The sequence below is a fragment of the Armigeres subalbatus genome, chromosome 1 (genome assembly GCF_024139115.2).
Source record: "Armigeres subalbatus isolate Guangzhou_Male chromosome 1, GZ_Asu_2, whole genome shotgun sequence".
In the NCBI taxonomy this organism is placed as follows: Eukaryota; Metazoa; Arthropoda; class Insecta; order Diptera; family Culicidae; genus Armigeres; species Armigeres subalbatus.
The window spans coordinates 251,201,935-251,228,952 of NC_085139.1; the positions used below are offsets into that span (position 1 = coordinate 251,201,935).

Sequence of the window (27,018 nt, forward strand, 5' to 3'; positions counted from 1 at the left end):
AATCATTTTGAACAGTGTTATTAAAATAATTTTTAGTTCAATGAATATTGCAGATTGCTTTATTATATGACTGAGGTCATTCACATTCAAATAAGGCGTTTTACACTTTTTTTTGCACTGAGTAATTTTAATTCTTCAAATTAACTATTCAAGGTAGGCATAGTTGTTAAAACTTTAAGTTTTGTTGTACGAGAAAGACAAAACCAACATTGCCAAGAGTTGGTCTGCTTTATTGTCAGTCCAAATTAAGCAAAAAAAATCAGAGGAGTTATATACAAGATACGACCGCCCGACGTAAACTACGTAAACAGATTATAAGATAAATCATTTGATTGCCTATGTCACTGGTTTGAGCATGAGCTTAGAGTGATTCAAATTTTGACTTTTTCGCTCCCCAATGCTTGAACGATAACATTAGCTATTTTAATGAACCTCCTAACTGAATTGGTTGTAATTTGACTGAGCACTAGCAGTTTGATATTGTTCCGAAGCGATGGGATTGTTGCTCATTATTGATATTTCTGTAATTCTTTTTCGTGTTAAATTGATTTTCCCACGATTCAGTATTTCGCGAGTATGTTCTGCACCGATCGCGCACCAATTACCGTCGACACTCTACATCTCGATGTTCTATATCTCAATATATCTCCCTTAGGTTTCTTTACTCCGTCCCTACGAACTACATACATTTTTGCTTTCTGCATCTCGATAACCTCCCTATCTCGGTAACTCTATCTCGATGTGTTCTGATCATGTTTTGTTCAGGATTCACTTTCTCAATGTCGATATATTCAAGTTTCCAGGCTACTACACGGAAGAAAAAAAGTACCCAAAATTGAGTATTTTTAAACTTACTTTTGAGTTATTTTTTCTCTTCTCTTTCATCCACTCTTTCTTTTGTTGTCAAAAACAAAAGAGCCAAACAATCCAACAACGCCAGTTCAATACGGGAAGCCAATTTTGAGTTTTATTACCTGAGGTCGAGATTGAGTGAATTAAACTTACATTTGGGTAAATAAATTTTCCGTTGGGTACTTTTTTAACATGGGAGTAAAGGCAAACTACTTCGACCCTACTCACTCAATTTTGGCTTCCCGTACGGATGTTCGAGGTTGGGCGAATTAAACTCACTATTGGGTAGTTTATTTCTTCAGTGTAGACAACCTTGGGGCAATAATAAACACATCAAACACAAGAAATGACATTTGATTTTTTACCATTTTTCATAGCAACAAGCTTTTTTCCATCTACTACCCATTTCAATTTTCCAAGGATCAATAACATGCCTTTCGAGTCTGTACAAAGTGCTGTCATCGGTAATAGCGAGGAGGGTGCACAAGCATTGCGACGTCAACAACCTGATGACCGAGGAACCAAAAGGTTGTCGACGCAACACACGAGGCTGCAAGGATCAGGTCATCATTGATGCAGTTGGGCAGCCCACCCACAAGCAAAGAAACCTGAGCATGGCGTTTATCGACTATAAAAAGGCATACGACTCAGTACCTCATTCGTACCTTCTTAAGGTACTGCAGTTGTATAAGGTAGACGGTAACGTCATCAGGCTAATGCAGCACGCTATGGGGATGTGGAGCACATCCCTACACATTACCGACGGAGAAAAGGTGTTACGGTCCAGGACTCTCAGCATCAGGAGGGGCATATTCCAAGGCGATACCTTTAGTCCTCTATGGTTTTGCCTTGCCATGAACCCTCTTCGCAGAGCACTCAACCAACACAACTATGGCTATTATTTGAAGGGTGGAGAAAGGAGTACAAACATTTCCCACACCTTCTTTATGGACGACTTGAAGCTGTTTGCGGAATCTGTGGAGAAGCTGCACCAATTTCTGCGGCTTGTAACGGTATTCAGCAACGACATCCGGATGGAGTTTGGTATCGATAAATATCGATCCATACATCTACACCGGGGTCACCTGGTGGATGCCGACAGTTTCCGCGTCAACGAACAGGAGGAGATTCGAATCATGGTTGAAGGCGAAACGTACAAGTTCCTAGGTTTCCTGCAACTGAAAGGAATTTGCCATACGACGATCAAGAAAGAGCTGCAGGAAAAGTTCTTGCATCGTGTCAACGGTATTTTGAAGAGCCTCTTGTCGGCCGGCAACAAGGTGAAGGCGATAACAGTCACCCTCCCACGTACAGTAGGAGGAAGAGGCGTCACCGATATACAAACACTATGTGTTTCCCAGATCCAGCAGTTGCGAAGATACTTCGTGGAAAGCCAGAACCGCCACGAAATCTATCGCGCTGTGAAGCTGACCACGGATTCAGTACCCTGCATCTGGCGCAGCAGGACTATCAGCTGAATTGCGACATCAAATCTGTCGACGAGATGATCGCATCGTGGAAGCAGAAGGAGTTGCATGGGACGCACCCCCATCAACTGGAGGTGGAATATATCGACAAAGCGGCGTCGAGTACGTGGCTGGTGCGGGGTGAACTCTTCTCGGAAACAGAAGGATTCATTGTAGCCATCCAGGACCGGGTAATTGCGACGAAGAACTATCGGCACTATATATTGCACGAAAACGTGGAGGACCGCTGCAGGAAGTGCAATTTAGTAGGAGAGACGATCGAACATATCGTGTCCGGGTGTTCAGTCTTAGCTGATTCAGCCTATCTCGGTCGTCATAACGAAGTAGCCAAGATTGTGCACCAACAGCTTGCTTTAAAGCACAACTTGGTTAACCAGTTTGTCGCCTACTACAAATATGTGCCTGTCCCGGTTCTGGAAAATAATTTCGTGAAGCTGTACTGGGATCGCGAGATCATAACGGATGTCCTCATTCGTGCCAATCGGCCCGATATTGTGGTCTACGGCAAAAGGATGAAGCGGGTAACCCTCATCGACATTGCTGTACCGCTAGACCATAATGTCCAAACAATATTCTCCACCAAGGCAACGAAGTACCACGACTTGGCGGAGGAGTTGAAGAAGATGTGGCACCTGGAGGACGTGCGTATAATTCCGGTTGTTATCTCAGCAACCGGAATCGTCCCGAAATCTCTTCTGAGATCCTTAGGAGAGCTGGAACTATTTCATAACCTCCATAGCATCCAAAAGACAGTGGTTCTTGGAACTTGCAGCATCGTAAGAAGATTCCTGAACCACCATAACTAATACATCCGGTGCAAACGTTATTATACACACTTAAATCAAAGATTCCAGCTCGGTAATATTTTTTACAGATTAAATTCAGTAAAAGAAATTTTAAACCGAGAGCTCAGCTACTTGAGAAGAATTTACTGACATCTGTAATATTTTTTACCGACCTTTCAGTAGTTTGATCTGAAATACTGAGTTTCGGTAGTATTCATTACCGATCAACTCAGTTCTTAGAAAACATTCTGCACTTGTCAAAAAATAAACCGACATCTCAGTAAAAATCAATGCGCTATGCTGAACACTCGGTAAAGTAAATACCGATCTCTCAGTTTTAGCCACATGTCACTTCTCCGTGTGACGCCATGTTTTTTTTCGTAAGAACTCAGTCCGCGCGTGTTAGCTGCAGAAGTAAATAAAATATCGGAGTTTAATATGCAAGTAAGTTAAATCATTAAATGATTATTTAAATTAAATTTTGTTTCAATGGATGGTAGTCATTTTTAACAGGTTTGTTAATTTGATTTGATAATTCATTTTTCTAAATTTGCAGCCAAATGACTGGAATACAGGCTAAACATTGTACAATAAGCCATTACTGCCGCTAATAACTCGGCAATTGCCATCTCACTCAATAAGGACGATCCCAACAATGGACATAATCTTCCGTGAAACCATGTTAATTAAATAGATGTATATAATAAACACATAAGAAATTATGAATATATCCTTAGTTTTGTGGTTTTTTTTTTCAATCGCCTTATTTGATATTTTTTATTTCATTCAGTACTTTTGTTACCGGAATCCGCACTAATTTTTGCAGAATGCCTCGGTATGTTTTACCGAGTGCTCGGTAGTTTTTACAGATCAGCACGGTAATAATTGACAATTCGCCACGAGTTTGCAGAACCGAGAACTCGGTAATTACCTGAACTATTTTACTGAGGTGGCTACCGAGAGCTCAGCTGTTGAGAAATCGGTAATCTCGAAACCGAGCCCGGTAAATAAAATTAAGTGTGTAGGATTTTAAGTCAACCGGCGAATGAGATCCACAGAGCCTAATCCCCTTTGGCATTCAGATTGCCCGGGGTAGGCGAAAATTCTCAGCACGCTTATTGAGGAAATGCAAAAACTCTATAATAATAATATAATAATATAAATTAAGCAAGAGCAGCCGAAAAACGAACCTACTGCAGGAAGAAAAAAGAGTACGAAGAACAAGTTATTAGTGAGGCGCAGGAAAAAATGGAGCAGAACGATATGCGGAGGTTTTATGAGTCTGTCAATGGCGTGCGGAGAAAGACAGCGCCATCTCCCGTCATGTGCAACGACCAACAAGGGAATTTGCTGACAGATAAAACTGAAGTGGCTGCCAGGTGGAAGCAACACTTCGAGACTTTGTTGAATGGAGGAAGTGACGGTGCATCGGTGAACAGAGTAAATATTAGCGACGACGGACAAGCTGTGGAGTCACCTACACTAGATGAGGTTAAAAAAGCTGTTAAAGAGCTGAAAAACAATAAGGCTGCGGGGAAGGACCAGCTCCCTGCTGAATTTCTCAAACATGACAGTGAGCAGCTTTATGAAGTTCTGCACCATATTATGTCGAAAATATGGGAAGACGAGGAAATGCCTGCTAGCTGGTTGGACGGCCTCATTTGCCCTCTCTTTAAGAAAGGGCACATACCGGAGTGCGCCATATTACCGAGGAATAACCCTCCTTAATTCGGCGTTCAAAATTATGTCCCATATTCTGTTCAACAGATGAGACCGCTTGAAGAGTCCTTCGTCGGCGAATACCAAGCAGGTTCTCGTGAGTTGTATTACGATTCAGTGAAACGGAATGAATTATGGCAAATTATGCTTGAACATGGTTTTCCAGCGAAACTGATACGGCTGATTCGTATAACGTTGGACGGATCGAAATCAAGTGTAAGGGTTGCGGATGAAATATCGACGTCATTTGTTACCTTAGATGGATTAAAGCAGGGTGATGCACTCTCGAATCTACTGTTCAATATAGCGCTCGAGGGAGCGATTAGGAGAGCTGGTGTGCAAAGAAGCGGTACATTATCACAAGATCGCATATGCTCCTGGAATTTGCGGACGATATCGATATTATCGGGATTGATCGCCGTGCCGTGGAAGAGGCTTTTGTGCCTTTTAAGAGGGAGACAGCGAGGATGAGATCGCAGCAATCATTGCGAGTGGACGGCTGCGTTAATTTTTTTATGACAACGATTTTCTTGTTTCAAACTGAAGGCAGAAGAAAATACTAAATTGAAATTCAAATCCATGCATCGATATCCGAAATGCTCCAGTTCTAAAAAGAAATCACATAAAGGACACAAGCTATGGATGCATTGTCGTCAACTGCGGCTTTGCATGTTGTTACAGCCCTCCAGTTGTTCAGTCCCCAACAATAGCCGAACCTGTGGAAGTACTCAAAATAATTCATCAGGATAGCTCCGTCTTCAATAAGTACACTCAAGCATTCGTACGAAATTTAAAAATTTGGACATTTGGATCAAAAATTATTAAGTATAATTTTATTTATTTTGTTCTCTTTCCTTAGAAAGCATCTTTCAAATATCTGGTCCTACAGTCACTAAACTTAACCTTCCTAGTGCATTAAAAAAAAGTTACACATTGTGCATTAGCGGGTCAAAAATGACCCCAAATTGAATTCGCTCCCAAAAGTTCATTTTCGAACCGATTCTCAATCTTTTGGAATCAAATTGAAGGTATGGATTCCACGGATGTCGTTACGGACAGATTTTTGCACTTTGGCCATTCTGGTTCCCAGGAATCGATGTTGAAGGAACATAGATTCTTAGGTCAATTTTTGGCGTAATTTTTTGCCTCTCGAAGGGTGATTTTGGAAATGCTCATTAATTTGCGTAGCAATAATTCTATTAGAATGTAGCCATTGTCCATTTCCATGGATCAACACAATTCCTGGTTATTTCACGGTCCGGTGTCCCTCCGGAAGATCCGGATCATCCGTAGAAGTGGTCAATTCATTGAACTCATCCTAGAAGAGCGCGGTTTTTTCCAAAGCTTTTAATTATCGAACGCTGAGTAACAAATGATTGTGGTGACCCATTTTGATGGACCTGCGTGGCCACCGGAGGTCCTCCAGAGGATCCGGAACATTCGGTGAAGTGGTCAGTTCATGGAACTCATCCTAGAAGAATGCAGTTTTTACAAAACTTTTGATTATCGTAATTTGAGTAACAAATGATTGTGGTTACTCATTTTGGTGGAACTGGGTGGCCACCGGAGTTTTCCGGAAGATCCGGAACATCCGTAAAAATGGTCAATTAATGAAACTTATCATATAATAGCGCGGTTTTTTCCAAAGCTTTTCATTATCAAACTACAAGTAACAAATGATTGTGGTGACCCATTTGGATGGACCTGTATGGCCGAAGGTCCTTCAGAAGATCCGGAACGTCCGTAAAAGTGGTCAATTCATGAAATACATCATAGAAGAGCGCGGTTTTTTTCCAAAGCTTTTCCTCATAGTACTTTGAGTAGCAAATGATTGTGGTGAACTATTTTGGAGGATCTGGGTGGCCACCGGAAGTGCTCCAGAAGATCCAGAACGCCCGTAAAAATGGTCAATTCATGAAACTTATCATAAAAGAGCACGGTTTTTTCTAAAGCTTTTCATTATCGAACTTTTAAAAAAAATCTTTCTATTATCGAACTCTGAGCAAGATACGAAGGAATATCGTGACCCGTTCTTATTTACCAAAGTGACTACCGGAGGTCTTACGGAAGATACGGAACATCGGTTAAAGTGGTTAATTTATGTAATACATACTAGAAGAGGCTATTTTTTTTTTAATTTCCTTGTCGTATTCTGAACATGAAATTATTGCCGTGACCTTTTCTCACGGATGTGAGTAGCAACTAAAGGCCCTTCGGAATGTCCGTATCATACGTAAAAGAGATCAATTCATAAAACCCACCTTAGAAATGGCGTGTTTTCCATAGAAGAAAAAGATGAAGCACACTATTCTTCTAAACCTTTTTATTTTCCTAATTTTAGAAACAAATGATCGTAAGCAATTCGCATGGATTGCCCACTGTATGTCTTCAGGTACATTCAGATCATCCGTAAAATCGGTCAATTCTTGAAACTTGTCATAGTTTTCCTTTTTTCGTATCCTGAGTAATGGATGATCGTTGTAACCCATTCTCAGGAACGTGTGTAGTCACGAATAAAACTCCGCAAGATCAAAAAATCTGTAATTATAGTCAATTCATAAAAATTAAGATGACACTATTTTTTTTTGAAAGGACAATCACATTAACCCAGAAAATATTTTCAAGTATGGCATAATTTGCTTCCATGATCGATATTCACCATTCACCACGAATTGACCACTTTAACGGACGTTCCAAATCTTCCGGAAGACCTCGGTAGCCACCCAGGTCCTTCAAAAAGGGTCATCATAATCATTTATTACTCAGCGTTCGGTGATTCAGCTATTCCAAGGTGAGTTTTATGAATTGACCACTTCTACGGGTGTTCCAGATCTTCTGGAGGAACTCCGGTGGCCACTCAGGTCCATCACACTGGGTCACCATAATCATTTGTTACTCAGTGTTCGATAATGAAAAGCTTTGGAAAAAACCGCACCCTTTTATGATAAGTTTTATGAATTGACCATTTTTACGGACGTTCCGGATCTACTGGAGGACCTCCGGTGGCCACCCAGGTTCACCAAATTGGGTCACCACAATCATTTGTTACTCAAAGTACGATAATGAAAAGCTTTGGAAAAAACGCGCACTTCTAGGATGAATTCCATGAATCTATACCATTTCGTCGAAAGTCATCTCGTCGAAAGACATTTCGTCGAATGGACGTTTGATCGAAGGGACATTTAGTCGAAAATGATTTTTTAATCCACTAGAGACGTAGGACATTTGATCGAATGACGTTGAATTGACATTTAGTCGAAATCAGTTTTCTGAAAGAATCTTCGTACATTTGGTTATATGACGTTTGGTCGAAAGTGGATTTTCGAATTGATAATCTTGGTACATTCAGTCTAATGACGTTCCGTTGAATGGATATTTGAAAAAAAGAACTTAAGCCAATAACAATTAAAAAATAAATGATTTATTGCGGTATTCCTAAAAGTCATATAATTATTGTTCCAATATTGTCCAAAGAATGATGGGCTGATAAAAAGAATAAATAATACGAAAACGGTGAATATTGCGATATTATTCTTGACTGGATATTGACTTCCGCGAACCCCTCTAACCGACTACATTGAATCTTTACCACCTGGTCAAAAGAAATGTAGTCGAATGATGTTTCGTCATTACACATGACGCCAAATAGACATTACTACCGTTACACGCATAACTGTCCCATGTACATCGGAAATTCCAGCAAATATTGGACGAATATGCATGTGATGGCAGATTAGGTCATATGATCATTTGGTCGAAATTAAGTTTTTGGCCAATAACTAACGAATTATGGTTCAAAGACCATTTTATACTGAACTAATTATTGTATACATATTGAGTGGAATAAAGAGTATCCATGAAAAGAATAAAAAACCATTTCCATTCGACCAAATGTCAATCAACGAAATGTTCCAAAGCCGACTGCGATGAAGTATTCAGATATCATTGGTTTTAGACCATGTGCCGAGAATAGAATAGAGGGTATACTACCGCTAACCGCAAGTCGAGCACATCTGTACATGGAGCCCCATATACAGATGTGCTCGACTTGCGGTTAGCGGCAGTATATATTTTGCTACTTCTGAAGGTTTTCAATTTTTCAATAATCCACCAGGTCTCCAGAAGTTTCTGTTAGCGCAGATGAAAAATCCTCATTGGCTTCCTTATTCGTTTCTTCAGCTGCTGATTTAAATTCCTCATGTCCACTGAATTCCTCCAACCAGTTTATTCATGTATCTTATGGATTATTTAATCAGAAATATCTAAATCTCCTTTCGACTAAATGTCCATTCGACCAAATATCCATTCGACTAAATGTCCAATCGAATAAATGTCCATTCGTTCAAATGTCCATTCGACTAAATGTTCCTTCGACCAAATGTCCTTTCGACAAAATGTCGAACTAAACGTCATTCGACGAACTGTCGCAAATCCGAATTCCATGAATTGACATTTTTTACGGACGTTCCGGATCTGCTGGAGCACCTCCGGTGGCCACCCTTCTTCTTTTTCTTCTTATTGGCATTACATCCCCACACTGGGACAGAGCCGCCTCGCAGCTTAGTGTTCATTCTGCACTTCCACAGTTATTAACTGCGAGGTTTCTAAGCCAGGTTACCATTTTTGCATTCGTATATCATGAGGCTAACACGATGATACTTTTATGCCCAGGGAAGTCGAGACAATTTCCAATCCGAAAATTGCCTAGACCGGCACCGGGAATCGAACCCAGCCACCCTCAGCATGGTCTTGCTTTGTAGCCGCGCGTCTTACCGCATGGCTAAGGAGGGCCCCTAGGTCCACCAAAATAGACCCCCACAATCATTTGTTACTCAAAGTACTATGAGGAAAAGCTTTGGAAAAAACCGCACCCTTTTATGATGAGTTTCATGAATTGGCCATTTTGACGGACGTTCCGGATCTACTGGAGAACCTCCGGTGGCCACCCAGGTCCACCAAAATGGGTAACCACAATCATTTGTTATTCAAAGTACTATGAGGAAAAGCTTTGGAAAAAACCGCACCCTTTTATGATAAGTTTCATGAATTGGCCATTTTTACGGACGTTCCGGATCTATTGGAGGACCTCCGGTAGCCACCCAGGTTCACCAAATTGGGTCACCACAATCATTTGTTACTCAAAGTACGATAATGAAAAGTTTTGGAAAAAAAGCGCACTTCTAGGATGAGTTCCATGAATTGACAATTTTTACGGACGTTCCGGATCTTCTGGAGCACCTCCGGTGGCCGGCCAGGTCCACCAAAATAGGTCCCCACAATCATTTGTTACTCAAAGTACTATAAGGAAAAGCTTTGGAAAAAACCGCACCCTTTTATGATAAGTTTCATGAATTGGCCATTTTTACGGACGTTCCGGATCTACTGGAGGACTTCCCTTGGCCACCCAGGTCCACCAAATTGGGTCACCACAATCATTTGTTACTCAAAGTACGATAATGAAAAGTTTGGAAAAAAGCGCACTTCTAGGATGAGTTCCATGGATTGACAATTTTTACGGACGTTCCGGATCTTCTGGAGCACCTCCGGTGGCCGCCCGGGTCCACCAAAATAGGTCCCCACAATCATTTGTTACTCAAAGTACTATAAGGAAAAGCTTTGGAAAAAACCGCACCCTTTTATGATAAGTTTCATGAATTGGCAATTTTTACGAACGTTCCGGATCTTCTGGAGCACCTCCGGTGGCCACCCAGGTCCACCAAAATAGGTCCTCACAATCATTTGTTACTCAAAGTACTATAAGGAAAAGCTTTGTAAAAAACCGCACCCTTTTATAATAAGTTTCATGAATTGGCCATTTTTACGGACGTTCCGGATCTACTGGAGGACTTCCGGTGGCCACCCAGGTCCACCAAATTGGGTCACCACAATCATTTGTAACTCAAAGTACGATAATGAAAAGCTTTGAAAAACAATCGCGCACTTCTAGGATGAGTTCCATGAATTGACCATTTTTACGGATGTTCCGGATCTTCTAAAGGAACTCCGGTGGCCACTCATGTCTATCACAATGGGTCACCACAATCATTTGTTACTCAGCGTTCGATAATTAAAAGCTTTGGAAAAAACCGCGCTCTTCTAGGATGAGTTCAATGAATTGACCACTTCTACGGATGTTCCGGATCTTCCGGAGGGACACCGGACCGTGAAATAACCAGGAATTGTGTTGATCCATGGAAATGGACAATGGCTACATTATAATAGGATTATTGCTACGCAAATTAATGATCATTTCCAAAATCACCCTTCGAGAGGCAAGAAATCACGCCAAAAATTGACCTAAGAATCTATGTTCCTTCAACATCGATTCCTGGGAACCAGAATGGCCAAAGTGCAAAAATCTGTCCATAGCGACATCCGTCGATTCCATACCTTCAATTTGGTTCCAAAAGATTGAGAATCGGTTCGAAAATGAACTTTTGGGAGCGAATCCAATTTGGGTCATTTTTGACCCGCTAATGCACAATGTGTCACTTTTTTTGTTGTGGCGTTCCTAGAGGGCGCTGATAGCTGTTTATCACCCCAAAATTTTCATTTCCAAAAGTTAGGAAAAGTCAGAAAATTTCAACGCCCTATCGCATTTGATTCCAAAGCTACAACGTTTTTAAATCATCTCTGGGCCAAAATAGACCCCAATGCACTAGGAAGGTTAAGCCTTAATTTACTTTTACGGAACGTTATTCAGTGTGGCTAATCTTCATTGAAGAGTATACTAATATTGCTCTAACTTCATTTTGAGGAGTTTTCTCGAAATTGAACTCCAGCCGGCAAATACTCTGTATCATTTAGAATCAAATTAGCACTTTATCACTAGTCTCGGTGACTCGCTTTTATTGGTTCAGAGGTTCTGCAAATCACATCTATTCCTCATGGTCTCTTGTTCCATTGACTTCAATCTTAACTTGCATACCGATTGTTTAATAGGACTTTTGTTGAGAGCGGCGTTTTAAATGAGCAGATAAAATTTAATTTATTGATTTTGGTTGTTGGAATTCCGGAAATATTCAATGCATTTTTTTGCTTTTTTCGTAATCTAATACGTACGTACTCATATTCACTAATAACTGAATTTATTTCCAATAATTGGAACGTTTTTAAATGGAAAAGTGTGCTGGGATAAGAACAAGTCGTGAAAATGTTTTCTCCATTGTCAAAAATCAAGAAAAACTGAAAAAAATGTGTTTATAACGAAGAAAATTGTTCATGTGGTACAGATTTCGGAGACAGTACTAATGCTGAACGAGATACTAAAGGTTAAGTGCAGCAATGACTTGCGGCTGAACTTCATGCCGAACAACATTCTGAGAGTTGATCTAGACGCATTTTTCGGACAGCCGGAAAGAGAAAAGCCCAACGTTTTCGAAGTTTTTTGGTGGAAAGCTATAAGCTGTGCCTTGAAAAAGTCCCTGATGAGTGCCATTAAGAAGTCGTACAATGCTGAAGGAAAAGACCTGTCATCCCGATAACCAGACGGGGATTGCGAGGCGGTTGCGGTCAAGCGGATTGTGAAGTTGTTCTTGTCGATGTTTCGAGAGGGTAGTTGCAGCCTATAATGGATATGCCTAGTCATCTGTAACACTGGACTGGGGTCGACTAGATGGGGAGCATGCGTTTGATATGTAAGGTGTTGCTTGCTACTTCGGTAAGTCCGTTCCTTTTTTATTATTACCGCACGCATACCAGGAATGACAATATTATGAAACTAAGATGAACCTCCGATCTGTTTTCACAGGGTTCTAGTACTAATCATCCCCTTTCAGGAAATCATTCGATCAAAATATTCTATCGGTGAAAACTTAAGAAAATTAGGTTTGAAGATTTTACAGGGGTTAGGACCTAAAGGTTGAGATAGGAAGAAATTTGTCGAAATTCAAATTAGTATAACTTTTCGTAAAATATTTCACTTTTGATAAAAATGAAACCATTGAATGCTAAATGTTTTCTAGGTTTTACCTCAGATTAAATTTCACATCGGTCTGAAGATAGCGGAGATTTTCCGGAATTCCGAGGTTGATGCTAAATGCATTTATTCCACTGATGCTTTTTATTGGTTGAAACGTAAGCTTTGAATATTGTTTATGCCTTCTTTATGACCAATGCGGGCTATATGTCGATAATCCGCAAGGAATTCTCAGTTATATGATCGTTTCCGTGGAATTGAATAAGGGAATATGAACGAATTGATAATCGAAATCATGGAAAATCGTTGTTCAAGACGATGATTATAGAGCTTTTCAGGATCTTAATGTGGAATGACTTCCTTTAAATTTGATTTTGTTTAAGGGGCAAGCCAGAGTAAACGCGACGAGCGATGTGACGCGACAGTGCAATTAGACAGCTCATTAATAATGCTTGTTCTTCATTCATGTGAGTCGCTTCGCATCGCATTTACTTTGGCTTGCCCCTAAGACGATGACTACGTAAAGAGTTTCTAGACCGTGATATTCAATAGCCACTCTCTAACAGGTTTTGTGTGCTCCGGAATTGTGACAATTGGTTCAGGGAATATGACCAAATTGCTAACGAACGAAATTATGTTAATATGGGTATCAAACTTTATACGAGACGAGCTCGATGATCTAGTACCTATCGCTTCTGCCTTATAAGCAGGAGGTCGTGGGTTCAATTCCAGGCTCGTCCCTTTCCTACTTTGTATTTCTGTCTTAGTTCTTTCTGTGTTTCACGTTATACCAAAACGATTCCTACTACTATAACCTTCCACACAATCCCGAAACCTCCCGTGGCACCTATGAGAGGTCGTAGAGTTCTCTGCATCTTTCTTAAGTAGGTGTCCAACAAACCATCCTTCCCCTTCCTCAGCATTCGCAAGGACGTGGCCAGGACAGATCTCGACTATTGGAGAGTGCATTGCTTCCATCTAAGAGTTAGTGATTAGTCCCAAATCAATAACTGTGGTAACGGATGAAAGTGATACTACTCTCATACAATAGTCTTGGCTTGTACCACCTACGAATTTGTGCGAATTGCTAAATGCTAATGCTAATATGGGTATCAAACTTTATACGAGTCGATGACTTGTAACCGTTCGCAAATCGTCTGAGGGAATTATTTAAACTTTGGTGGCTTTAGCGCCACTCTCGCGTACGAGAGACCACCAGTCTGTTGACTTGCCCGACTATTTTTGAGACAATTCCTCAGGGGAAATCCTCGAACGGTTGCTGGCTGAATTTTCAAAATCACCCGCTGTTACCTGGAAAACCACCCTAAAATCCTTTGCCCTGATTACCCTTGTAATCACTTAAGCTCGCTCAACAATAAACGCAAAATCAAAAGAGGAATCGAAGTCTGAGATGCAATCTACCAACGAAATAACGGAAACGTAAAAGAGAACAGCAGGTTCTCACGGAACTGCCGAAACAAAATCAATTGACTCTCAGAGCTTCAAATTCAACAAATTTATTAATACGACTTCATTCGGGTTGGACGGGGTTTTGTACTAGCTAGGGGGAAACTAATTCATGGCCATGATTATTCAAGTTTCCACGTACCTGCGCAGGATTTTTAGTAGCGATGACGGGTTCCGGCGGGTGCCGAAGACGGAGGGCTTTCCGGCAGGGTGCCGAAGACGATGTTTTCCGGCGGGACGCCGAAGACGAAGGTTTTCCGGCGGTGTGCCCCAAGACGGAGGTTCTTCCGGCGGTGTGCCGAAGACGAAGGTTCTTCCGGCGGTGTGCCGAAGACGAAGGATCTTCCGGCGGTGTGCCGAAGACGAAGGTTCTTCCGGCGGTGTGCCGAAGACGATGGTTCTTCCGGCGGTGCTGGTGACGCAGTTGTCGCGATGGCGTCGTGGTACCAGCGGCTTGCCAGTGGGCGTTCGAAGCTCCACACGATGGCGGCGTGAGCTTGTGTCAAAATGGCCGAACTAAAGGTGCGGAGGGAGTGGCGGCTGGACGGAAGGCTTCCGCTTTGAAACCGTCGAGAGCGTCCGGAATGACCGTTCCCTCAAACTAGTAGCCCGCTTTCCCTTACGACCCGGCTTCACGTACCTTTCCGATTCACCGGGCGAGGACTAAAAGAAAGCTACTAATTCTCGGTTCGGGTTCGGTTCAGCGTACGATAATTGGTGACGTACGGGAACCGCGCTCTCGACACCTGACCACCAGGGGGGTTGTAGCGAAATGGTGGTCTTATCGACAGTTTTAGGCGACTGTCGGGTGAGTTTCGCTCGACTAACTAAACGAACTTCACTCCCCTCCGTTTGACTACCTCGGAAGGCGGGCCTTAGCGGACACACAAGCTCAATTTGGTCGCACCGCGACCCACAGCAAAAAGGACGGAACCCCAATTCGACTCCGCTGGTCGTTACACAATTCCAGCCCGTACAAAAAAAGCGCCTACGCGCTGGAAGTCCAACGCGAATGGCAAACGTTAGTCGTGTGCAAAATTAAAGTCATAAATTAAAATTACCTTTCTTTGTCTCTATATCTGCTCCGGCAAATGGAGAGAATCGCAAAATTGTCAGACGCACTGACCGAAATAGGCAGCTATCTGGAAGACACCAAAAGATTTTGCTTCAAGCACTTCACTTTACACCACTGTTCTCAATTATTACCTTCTGCAAACTTTGAAGGAACACGTTTCACTTTTGTAGAAATACTTTAAATTCTTCGGAACTTGGAAACCGCGATACTTCTCTTCCTCTAGTGCGAGCGAAAATGAACCAGCTTATGATTTCTACCTTCAAGAAACCTTGAAGGACAATTGCTGGTTTTGTATAAAGATTCAAATGGCGATATCAATTTGGCGCCTTCCCAGGATCGAGCAAATGGTTGAAAAAGAGCTATCTAGTTTCAGGAGCCATTACTGCACTCACTGAAACAGTATACCACTTTGCTTAGCCGAGACGCAAACCGCTCGAAATATTTCCTCACCCAAGACAGTCAAATAGTCGGGCAAATACTGATAATATTATGGTCTCGCTTTGGACTGTGAATCGTCAAGCCGACTTGACGAATTCAAGCATTATTTTGCTTAAAAAGAGAAAAACGTCCAAAGCTAATTAAATTAAAATAATCTAATAAATACAACAACAAAAAAATAAAGCAAAAAATAATTTATTACTAATAATTAAGCTTCAACTCATTTCAATGATATTTTACTTAAAAGGATAAAAACGTCAAAGCTATTTATTAATTAAAAATAATAATTTAATTTCATAATATATTTACAAATGATTTTGCTTAAAAAAATAAAAACGTCTGAAGCTTTAAGCAAATCCAATAAAATTATTCCAAAAAATCCACACCGCGTTACAGACTAGGCATTTTCAAGATAATAATTATATCTGACTATCCATTAGTTGTTTTCAGATTCGACAAGAATGCCATTTTATGTTTTTTGGACGCAAGTTGCATTCACAACAGAAATATTATGACCGTTGTTGCTTATATTTTTTTCATTTGGTAAGCAGATTTGGCAATTACTGATTTCACATTTCTATGATACCTGACATCTGATAAAAGTTAGTCAGTGAGTCTTACAGTCCTGAAAATCTAATCAAAATCAGAGCAAGAGGTAATAAGATACATACATATATCTTGATGTTAATAAATGATATTCGTCATAGATAAGTTACAATGACTGTGACGACTTTTTTTAATTTACGTGAAAGTTGCTGTGACCAAATCGGTTTGAATTGTGTTGATAGGATGATAAATACCTCAACCATGTTGTTATTGTGTACCATAATCCGTATTATAATAACTGAATTAACATGCATTTGATATTCGTAGAACATGGTTGAGTTACTATTTCTGGTTATTCCAGTTATATGCAAAGCTCTCCCAACCCATAGATCATTGCAGTTGAAAGTATTGGATATTAAAGTGTTCCCTCTTGCTCTAGTAGTTATCCTTTTCAAAATATGAAAGCTAGTACTATATAATTGAATGGTCTCGGTCCGTGTAAAGCTCTCCACATAGCGGTGATGATGCCTTTCTCGTGCCTTTGTAAGAGTTAAAAAGCATACAAGAAAGGTCCAAAATATCACTGATAGGTGGATAGGTCCTTATTTTTGAATCCGTTTATACCCATTTTAAAATTTTACGTCGAACGCAATTTGTTTTGAGTACATCGGATGAGTATAGATGCCAGAGAAGTGATTTTTCTATACATTGTTATTATGGCCATAACTTTTAAGCCCGTAGTCCAACGTATGGCGTATTTTCAAAGGGAAATAATGGGGATGATGAATACCACCCTTTTCAAGCCAATCGGATATCACTGAGTTATTTCACGAAAAATTATGCTAAATTGAATTTCGACAATTTTTTCCTATCCCAACCTATATATCTAACCCCCGCAAAATCTTGAAATCTAATTTTCTTAAATTTTCACCGATAGAATATTTTGATCGCATGCTTTCCTGAAAGGGGATGATTAGTACTAGAACCCTGTGAAAACAGATCGGAGGTTCATCTTAGGTTCATAATATTGTCATTCATGGTATGCGTGTACCGGCATGAGTTGACGGTTCTATGTGCTTACGCTACATTATCGCACCACGTTTGTCATATCTTGAATGTTTTTGATGCGGGCCCCTGACAGTGTTGTGTTTGGTTTGTTTCAGTTGTTCTTTTTTTTTTGTTAGTGAAAGAAGGATTTGACACTATACATAGTGACTATTCCACAACGATCATTTTTCCATAACCTACCCTATTTTTTGAGACTTTGTTTTGCGTTGTCTCAAGTATTCTACAAAAATACAAAGGTAAAGTTAAAAAGTACCGTGAACCGTACCGTACCGAAATTGAAACATTCATTGGAAAACATGTAGTGCCTCTTTGGGAACATTTGCTACTCCAACACATTGTTTAATGATTCTGGGTTCTAAAAAATTGCTACTGGCAAATGTTGCTAATATATACAAAAATTAGTTGGAATGTCATGTCCCTGTGTTCTGCAGAGGATATTTTTAATATAAATACTTTATTGAAAAAGCTTCTATAGTTATTTGCTTCTATGCAGGGTTCGTACTTTTCGTTTGATGAGAAGAAATCAAACAATTTTCTGGTCGATGGAGGATGTTTCGTAGTTTGTGGTGAAAAACATCTTTGAATCATTCCTTACCAATTATACAACAGCTGCCCTTGCGAGAAAGCTGTCTCATAACCAGCTAATAACGGTGGCATATGAGTCAATTCCCCGTATCCATCGAATCCTACTTTAGCAATATTTCACATCTTTTCTCTCTACCCAACTATGTGTATCGAAATTGAACAACAGTCGATCGCGTTTGAATCACAAACATGTGCTTCTGCCTGTCGTATTGAGGCGGGTTTGCTTCTGCTACGACAATAGAGGCTTGTTTGCAGCCGTTTGATCATTTATTCATCCACTTAGAATTCATTTGTTGATCAAAATCATTATCATATCAGGGGAGGGAATTTAATTTCTTTTGCTCTTTTTCGTTTCAGAGAGCGAGCAAAGGCGCTTAAACCTAGGCTATTAGCCAGGGCAAGGCTAATACCTTCGCCCCATCCGAGGAAAATCATCGGCAAGGATAATGGAGTGACATAAATTTCTTAGCAAAGTCACTCCCAACGTATTTCCACAAATTTTCTATCATTTGCTTATAATGATACTCCTAAACCACATACCCTACCCACCATCCAATTCCTTGACATCTATGAGGGCGTCGGTGAGTCGCTGGCCTCTCGTTAAGTAGATGTCATATCATCATTTCCTTCCCTTTCCTAGTAACGGAGAAGATGGGCGTGGCCGGCAATGATAGCTTTCATGTTTTATCATTTTGGACCCCAATTGATTTCCATTGAATCCCAAATGGAAATCCATAAGCAATTGGGGTAAGAAAGGTAAAGAATATACATGACAACTATCAGTATGCAATCTACGAAATACTCCGTTACAACGCAACGCAACGCAAAAAAAATAATTGAAACGTTTTTAAATGAACTTTCGTATGAAACCTTGAAAAGTTCAATAATCTTAAAGCTTTGATATCTTGCTTTTTTATACGATTCATGGTTAGCTAAAACAAAACTATATCCCAATATTTATGAAAAGATAGAGCTATTCCATACTGATGAGTAATGATTAAGATTTATTGCACACATTGAATAGTTCTTCTTTAAAAAAACGGAGTCAACAACATGAAAAATCTAAATCGATATAACAAATTAAATTTATTCTTCTAGTGATTTGTGCGATTTGAATGGAATTCTTCATTAACACTGCCATTATGCTGTCACGTTTTATGTGTAATAAAAATCTTGACTTCAGTATACAAAATTGATGAATAGCAATCGCTTTAACTGACTATAATAAACATTCATATGATTTTACTTGTTGCAGAAAAATGTTTCTTTGAAAGATTTTATAAAACAGAATTACCCAAAAATAACCATCTGCTGTCTTTTTGGCAGATTATTAGGGAACATTAAATTGAGTAGAACTGGATAGTAACATTATTCATCTTAAAAATTCATCTATAATGCTGATCCTTTTTCAACGATCAACAAGTTTCCTTTTATTTACTCGCTCAAGCATTTTTGGTTTTCTAAAAGCTGTTGGAGACAATAATGATCAGCAGAATATCCAAATTTTGATTTTTTTTTTCAAAAACTGCTGCAATGCATTTAAATGAACGCAATAAAATCTGAATTGATGAAAATAACTGAGTCTATCTCCCTAAAGTGCAATTTTGACCTCTCTTATGTGTTTTCTTGTTTTATAATACGCGAGAAAGGCACTATTACCGCTAGGTGAATTTTTCTGGGTTTTTATTGTTCACTTTGAACAAATTCAAATCATTTAACAAAAAAATTGCCACAACATCGTTCCAAAAATACAGTTCTATGATTTTAACAAAAATCAATAAACATCTTCTTTATTTTTCTTAACTAATGGAGCACGGAAAACATATTTAAGTAAGGAACAAAATACGTATTTATACGAAGAAGAAATGTGTTATCTTATTGAAATTGATGAAATTGAAGTACATTGGGTTTTAAATAAAAACATTCGTCTTATATTGTTTGATACTTCGTCTATTTTTTTAAAGAATTCAAAATTCTATTTTTCAATCATGGAACAGTTTTTGATTTTGTGCCTTCCAAGATCCTGGCTCAAGCCTGGCTTCTATAAAAAGATCGTTTTTGGAGGGAAATTATTGTTGAGCGAGAAAGGCAAAACAATACAGAACCAATAACTTAGGCAAACAAAATGATTCAACCAACACATACCCCTTACCTTCTGATCATAAAGACAAGAGTGACATCATACAGATCAATTTATATGATTAACACTAGGATTCATCCGTTCTGAAAATGGTTACATCTCAGTTGTTTTTCAACCGATTCACTCAGGTTTTTCACCAATCTTATAGCCAACTCTTTTAATTTCTGGATATTACAAGAAAAAACCAGGATACATATTCATTTTAATCAAACATATGTTTATGTATGATACTGCCACCCGTGTTTTTATTTCATCTTTTCAGAAATCTAGGAGTTTATTTGTCAATTTGTGAACCAGAACGATGAATATCCTCCGATTTAAAACAGGACATTTCTTGACGAACTATTGGCATCTCTGAGACAGCATAAATCTATAACCAGCTGGTGTTGAAGAAAGGTCCCCTCTCATCCAGGACATGCGAATTGAATCTTGGTGAGAAAATTCCATTTTATACATATATTTACCAAATTGCATTGAAACTATATGATTATATACCATAAAAAATAACCATCAGGGCACCCGATTGAAGCGATTTGGATAGGAAGAGTGGAATCGCCAACTTCCTATTGTTAACATCTCGTGGATAAAGGGCGGGCTCTTCTCCCCATCTATTGGGTCAATCTGGGAAACGAAGGCTAGATTATATTATTCTATGTACGAACTTTCTTCTGGAAGGAGATTCTCTATTCATCCCGTGGATTCGCATAAGTGTCTCTGCTTATGGAACCACCCACCCATTTTTGGCCCTTCATACAGGAGTTTGATGAAATACAAACAATAGTATAATCATGATCAAATCGTTTGTCAGATATGGCCAGTGCTATCGGCAGGTGCCTTGCTACAATAGATGGTAGTATCATCATCATCATCATTTAAGAGGGAGACAGCGAGGATTGGACTCACGATCAATACCAGCGAAACGAAGTACATGGTCGCTGGCAATAAACGTGGGTTCATAAGTGGTGGTGGTAGCAAAATGGTGCTAGATGGTGAAAAATTTGAAGTGGTAGAAGAATTTGTGTATCTTGGAACATTAGTGACGTACGATAATGATGTTACCCGCGAGGTGGAAAGGCGTATTGCAGCTGCAAATAGGGCTTATTACGGACTTCGTAACCAGCTTAAGTCCCGTAGTCTGCAAACGAAAACAAAAATCGCGCTGTATACTACTCTGACTCTTCCGGTGGCTTTATACGGCCACCATGAGACATGGACGTTAAAGGAGGCTGATCGGAGAGCTTTTGGAGTGTTTGAGCGTAAGGTGCTGCGGATAATACTCGGCGGTAAACAGGAGAACGGTATATGGTGGCGTCGCATGAATCACGAATTGTACCAGGTGTATAAAGGGCTGGATATTATTGAGCTTATACAACACGGCAGGGGCCCTCCTTAGCCGTACGGTAAGACGCGCAGGCTATAAAGCAAGACCATGCTGAGGGTGGTTGGGTTCGATTCCCAGTGCCGGTCTAGGCAATTTTCGGATTGGACTCGACTTCCCTGGGCATAAAAGTATCATCGTGTTATACGAATGCAAAAATGGTAACCTGGCTAAGAAACCTTGCAGTTAATAACTGTGGAAGTGCTTAATGAACACTAAGCTGCGAGGCGGCTCTGTCCCAGTGTGGGGATGTAATGCCGATGAGAAGAAGAAGAAGAAGACAGCACGGCAGACTACGGTGGGCTGGTCACGTTGTTCGTATGCCGGAAGAACGTCAAGCGAAGATAATGTTTAGTAGAGAACCCGACTATTGGTCAACGGGCCTTTAATAAAAAGTTTGTTTTTGGAGCGAACATATAGCCTCTCTTACACTTAGTGTACGAGAAAGGCAAAAAATGTCAGACAGATTCAAATAGTACGAATTTTTTTATTGCATTTTATCGTCTATAAAATGTCTAATTTATTGAAAAGGTTTCTAGAAATTGTTTTGGAATGTTTTTCCAAAAACACCCAATTTGAAAATTATTTCAGGTATTCCTTCGGATACCATCGGAAATTCCGTTCCCTCGGAAAATTTTGAAGTAATTATTCTGGAATATCTAGCAAAAATCCCTTCCACAAATCTAGGACAAAATTTCAGGAATTTCCTTGGGAGTTCATTCACGAATTGCTAACGAAAGTGACAACGGAATTCCTGAAGGCATTTACGGCATTAAATTTAGCCAGCAGTATATTTGGACATTCCTTAAACTACTTTTAGGAATTTAGTCTAGGATTTTTTTTCATAAAATCCTCTGGAAATTACTTCGGAGAATAATCCAGCAATTCCTTTGGAAACTCCCCAAGACATTCTTTTGGAAATGAAGGAGCTTTCGAAGGTATACCTGAAAGAATTTCTGGAAGGCTAACCGAATTAATTTCTTGGGGGAGGATTTTCCTAACGATCTTTTTAATAAAGTCATGAAATATCACCTGAATTACTGAATTACCAATGATTACTGAAGAAATTTTCGAAGCAACTCCCGAAAAAAATTGCTAAGGAATTCTCGAGAATATCCGAAGAAGTCTTACTGCTGTCCAAATTTCGAAGCACTTCCCGGAGAAACTCCTGGTAGAATTCCCGAAAGAATTTCTTTACATGTTTCAGAAGGAATTCTTGAAGAAATCTAAAATGTTATATGAAAATTCCATTAGGAATTTGTTTGGAAATTCCATTGGAATTGCTTCCGAGGACTCTTTTAATAGTTCCTTAGGAAATTTCTTCAATAATTCATTCAGAAATTTGTTGGGAAATTCTTGTCCCAAATCTTGTCTGGTTGTCCTTTGAAAATTCTTTCTGAAATACATTTGGAAATGGCTCCAAGAATTTCTTCTAATATTTCTCCAGTAGATCCTTCTAAAATTCTCGGGAGCTCATCCAGGAATAATTTATAAAATTCCCTCTGTAGCTCATTTGGATATTCCTCCAGGGATTTTTTCGTAAAACCTCCCGAAGGGCCTCCAGAACTTCCAGTGTAAGATTCCTTCCAAAATTTATGCAGAAATTATTCCGAAAATTAACCGAAAAATTATGGAAAATGAAAGAGGAAATCTTAAAAAGAAATTGGAGGAGCTTCTAACGGAAATTTCGAAAGATTTCCTGAAGAAACTTTGTAGAATATGTGTGTACTATCTTCAATCTAACCCCCACTGTCCGGCAGTGGTATTATGGAAGAAAGCTGTCTGTAATAAAGTCAGCTTTAGCCCGGAAGTTAGAAGGTGTTAGCTCTACTGCAGTTCCAGTGACCCATTTCAGACTGCCTGGTAACTCACGTCCAGTCCGAGGTCACTTTCTTTTGCAATATCAATTGGATAACGGATCCATAAACAAACTTCCGGATTTTAAAACCCAGCGCGCATTTAGTTTTGGAATCATATAAAAAACATATTGAAACAGTCTCACCAAATTCCAAATGAATGAACTGAGGAAGTGAAGATCACTTCTAGTTTCCACGAACAATTCACTTCAATCTTCCAGAGCTATTCTTAGCAATTCGTTATAGATCCGTGTAATTCTGATATTATCACAGAGCCACACTTTATTAAAGGTCATCGCGGAAGTTTCAAACTTCAGATCACTTAAACCTTTTTCTTGTTTTACACATACAAAATATAAACATCAGCCGAATACATTTCTTAGAACCAACAAAAACGTGACAGCAAATTCAAAAGCAACCATACGCGCGCATGGTTTGCTGCGATCCGTAGGAATTTCTTGACAAAATTCAAAAAATAATTTCCAAATGAAAATTACGAAAGATTCTTAAAAGAAATTCTAAAGGATTTTATGAAGAGACCCCCGACTCCGAAGGTCTAAAGCAGTGGTTCCCAAAGTGAGGCCCGCGGGCCGCATGCGGCCCTCAAAGCCTTTTCCTGCGGCCCGTGAAGGATTTCTGCGAATACACTATATGTGGCCCATTTACAAGCATTACATGACAGCAAAAGCTTTTCAACATTCCTAATAGATGTTATGTAGGCTAACAGCAAAATACACTTCGATTTTATTGCCCTAGGTTGTGATATTTGTATTTAATCGCAGATCTAAAGGAACTAAATGTTGAACTACAGGTAAAAATAATATTGTGATACACTGCTCCGTAATAATAAGAAAGCTTTTATTTTTTTGGATAAGTTAACTTTTGATAAAATTTTACTGTGTTGGATTATTACCTCCAGAAAATTCATTGGATATTTGATATACTGCCGCTAACCGCAAGTCGAGCACATCTGTAGGGGAAACTGGACACACATGATCCCCACTTTTTATTTCGGATGTTTCTCGATGTAAAATGCTTATATTTATACGATTTAAGATGGACTTAATGAACAATTTAATTAATTATTCAAATACATCATCGGAAGAAATTATTTTTTCATGAAAGTTATCAAAAAATCGATTTTTCTAAAAGATAGAAAATTTGACATTTTCAAAACTTGCGGGAGACTTGATCCCCATATCGGGGGGAAATGATCCCTTTATGAGCTGAACATATTTAGGTTCTATCAAGTCTGATAAAAGACCAAATTGGTTTGTTTTCAAATCCTATCAACTATTTATAGTTTAACGTAAAAACAGTATGGCAAAAATTAAAAATATTGTTGGTGTTGAGTAAGGCAAGTATTTTGGTTCTCCAATAGAGTAGCACTGACAATTTCCAACATAGTTGACATGCTGATGATTATTTATGAAATCAATCCACGTCACTGAAAGGCAGGGGTCGTATTACGACAACAATGATGTTTCCAAGAGAATCTCTCTGTGTGGCTGATACAGTTATGATACCAAAACTGGTTGATCAATACATAAATATTAAATATATCTTTTTTGTTTTTAAATCTAATTATACTGTTTATAATTTTAAAAATTAGCCGCGCTTAAAAACCTTTCCCGCACTTAAAAACATATCCCAGTGTGCCTATTTCGGAATAAACCAAAAATGTCTTTGATGCATCGCGGTCGCCAGCCTACTACCAATACCACGATCGTGATCCTACCAGGCTGGTGATTCCATAAATCAATGTGGTACTGTTACTCATGCTTGAAGCATTGTATTTACGTGTACTGCAAAACCTCTTTTTGCGCTCAAAACGGGGGAGCGTAAATGGAATCAGAGCGTAAAAAGAGGGAGCATTATTTCGAATTTAGGGCGTAAAAAGAGGGAGCGTTATTTGGAATTTTGAGCGTAAAAGGAGGGAGCGCTATTTGGAATTTGGAGCGTAAAAAAAGTTTGCAATCTTTAAGGTAAGCAAAATTTGATATTTAACTCACTTTTAGTCTTAAGATGTGTCTTTTACCAATTTTGGTATTAGGGTCGTCCAAATTGTTTCCGTTATCATGGTCGTCCAATTGTTTGAATGCTGAGGCCTCAAGATGTTCTTGGTACGCCAAAAAATCAACAAGTCATGAGTGGTGCAGATCCTTGATATCGCACAGTAAAACGTTCATCATCGTTTTCACGTATTTAAAGCTTTGCAAGAACTTCCTGGAGCTTGGACCTGTGAAATGTGATACATTAGATAGAACGCAACCATTGCATAGGTTCACGGTCATCCAAGAAAACCCTGGAATAGGCTTTAAGATCTACACGAGTAACCAGAAATCTTTCGCCTTGTTTCAAAAATGGTACAACCCCTTTGTGGTACATAAAATAGAATGCGTCCATTGCATAGGTCCACGGGCATCCAAGAAAACCCTGGACAAGGCCTTAAAATCTACACGCGTAACCAGAAATCTTTCACCTTGTTTCAAAAATGGTACAACCCCTTTGTGATACATAGAATAGAATGCGTACATTGCATGGGTTCATGGTCATCCAAGAAAACCCTGGAATAGGCCTTAAGATCTACACGCGTAACCAGAAATCTTTCGCCTTGTTTCAAAAATGGTACAACCCCTTTATGGCACATAGAATAGAATGCCTCCATTGCATAGGTTCACGGTCATCCAAGAAAACCCTGGAATAGGCCTTAAGATCTACACGCGTAACCAGAAACCTTTAGCCTTCTTTGAAAAGTGGTACAACCCCTTGGTGGTACATATAATAGAATGCGTCCATTGCATAGGTTCATGGTCATCCAAGAAAACCCTGGAATAGATCTTAAGATCTTCACGCATAACCAGAAATCTTTCGCCTTGTTTCATAAGTGGTGAAATCCCTTTATGGCACATAGAATAGAATGCGTCCATTGCATAGGTTCACGGTCATCCAAGAAAACCCTGGAATAGGCCTTAAGATCTACACGTGTAACCAGAAATCTTTCGCCTTGTTTTAAAAATAGTACAACCCCTTCATGGTACATGGAATACTTAGAATGCGTCCATTGCATGGGTTCATGGTCATCCAAGAAAACCCTGGAATAGACCTTAAGATCTTCACGCATAACCAGAAATCTTTCGCCTTGTTTCATAAGTGGTAAAACCCCTTTGTGGCACATAGAATAGAATGCGTCCATTGCATAGGTCCACGGTCATCCAAGAAAACCCTGGAATAGGCCTTAAGATCTACACGCGTAACCAGAAATCATACGCCTTGTTTTAAAAATTGTACAACCCCTTTGTGGTACATAGAATAGAATGCGTCCATTGCATAGGTTCACGGTCATCCAAGAAAACCCTGAAATAGGCCTTAAGATCTACACGCGTAACCAGAAACCTTTCGCCTTATTTCAAAAGGGGTAAAACCCCTTTGTGGTACATATAATAGAATGCGTCCATTGCATAGGTTCACGGTCATCCAAGAAAACCCTGGAATAGGTCTTAAGATCTACACGCGTAACCAGAAATCTTTCACCTTGTTTCATAACTGGTACAACCCCTTTGTGGTACATAGAATAGAATGCGTCCATTGAATAGATCCACGGTCATCCAAGAAAACCCTAGAATAGGCCTTAAAATCTACACGCGTAACCAGAAATCTTTCGCCTTATTTCAAAAGTGGTACAACCCCTTTGTGGTACATAG

General features: G+C 39.5%; 1 protein-coding gene and 1 long non-coding RNA gene across 9 annotated transcripts in view; both read right to left on the minus strand.

Moving 5' to 3' along the window:
• Window positions 1-27,018, minus strand: part of LOC134206597 (uncharacterized) — a 403,645-nt gene that overhangs the window by 321,751 nt on the left and 54,876 nt on the right. The window lies entirely within an intron of this gene.
• LOC134212671 (uncharacterized) lies at window positions 13,931-15,530 on the minus strand. Its single transcript, XR_009979320.1, has 3 exons — window positions 15,435-15,530; window positions 15,290-15,370; window positions 13,931-15,223 (listed from the first exon to the last, which is right to left on the minus strand). It is a non-coding gene; the product is annotated as an uncharacterized LOC134212671 (long non-coding RNA).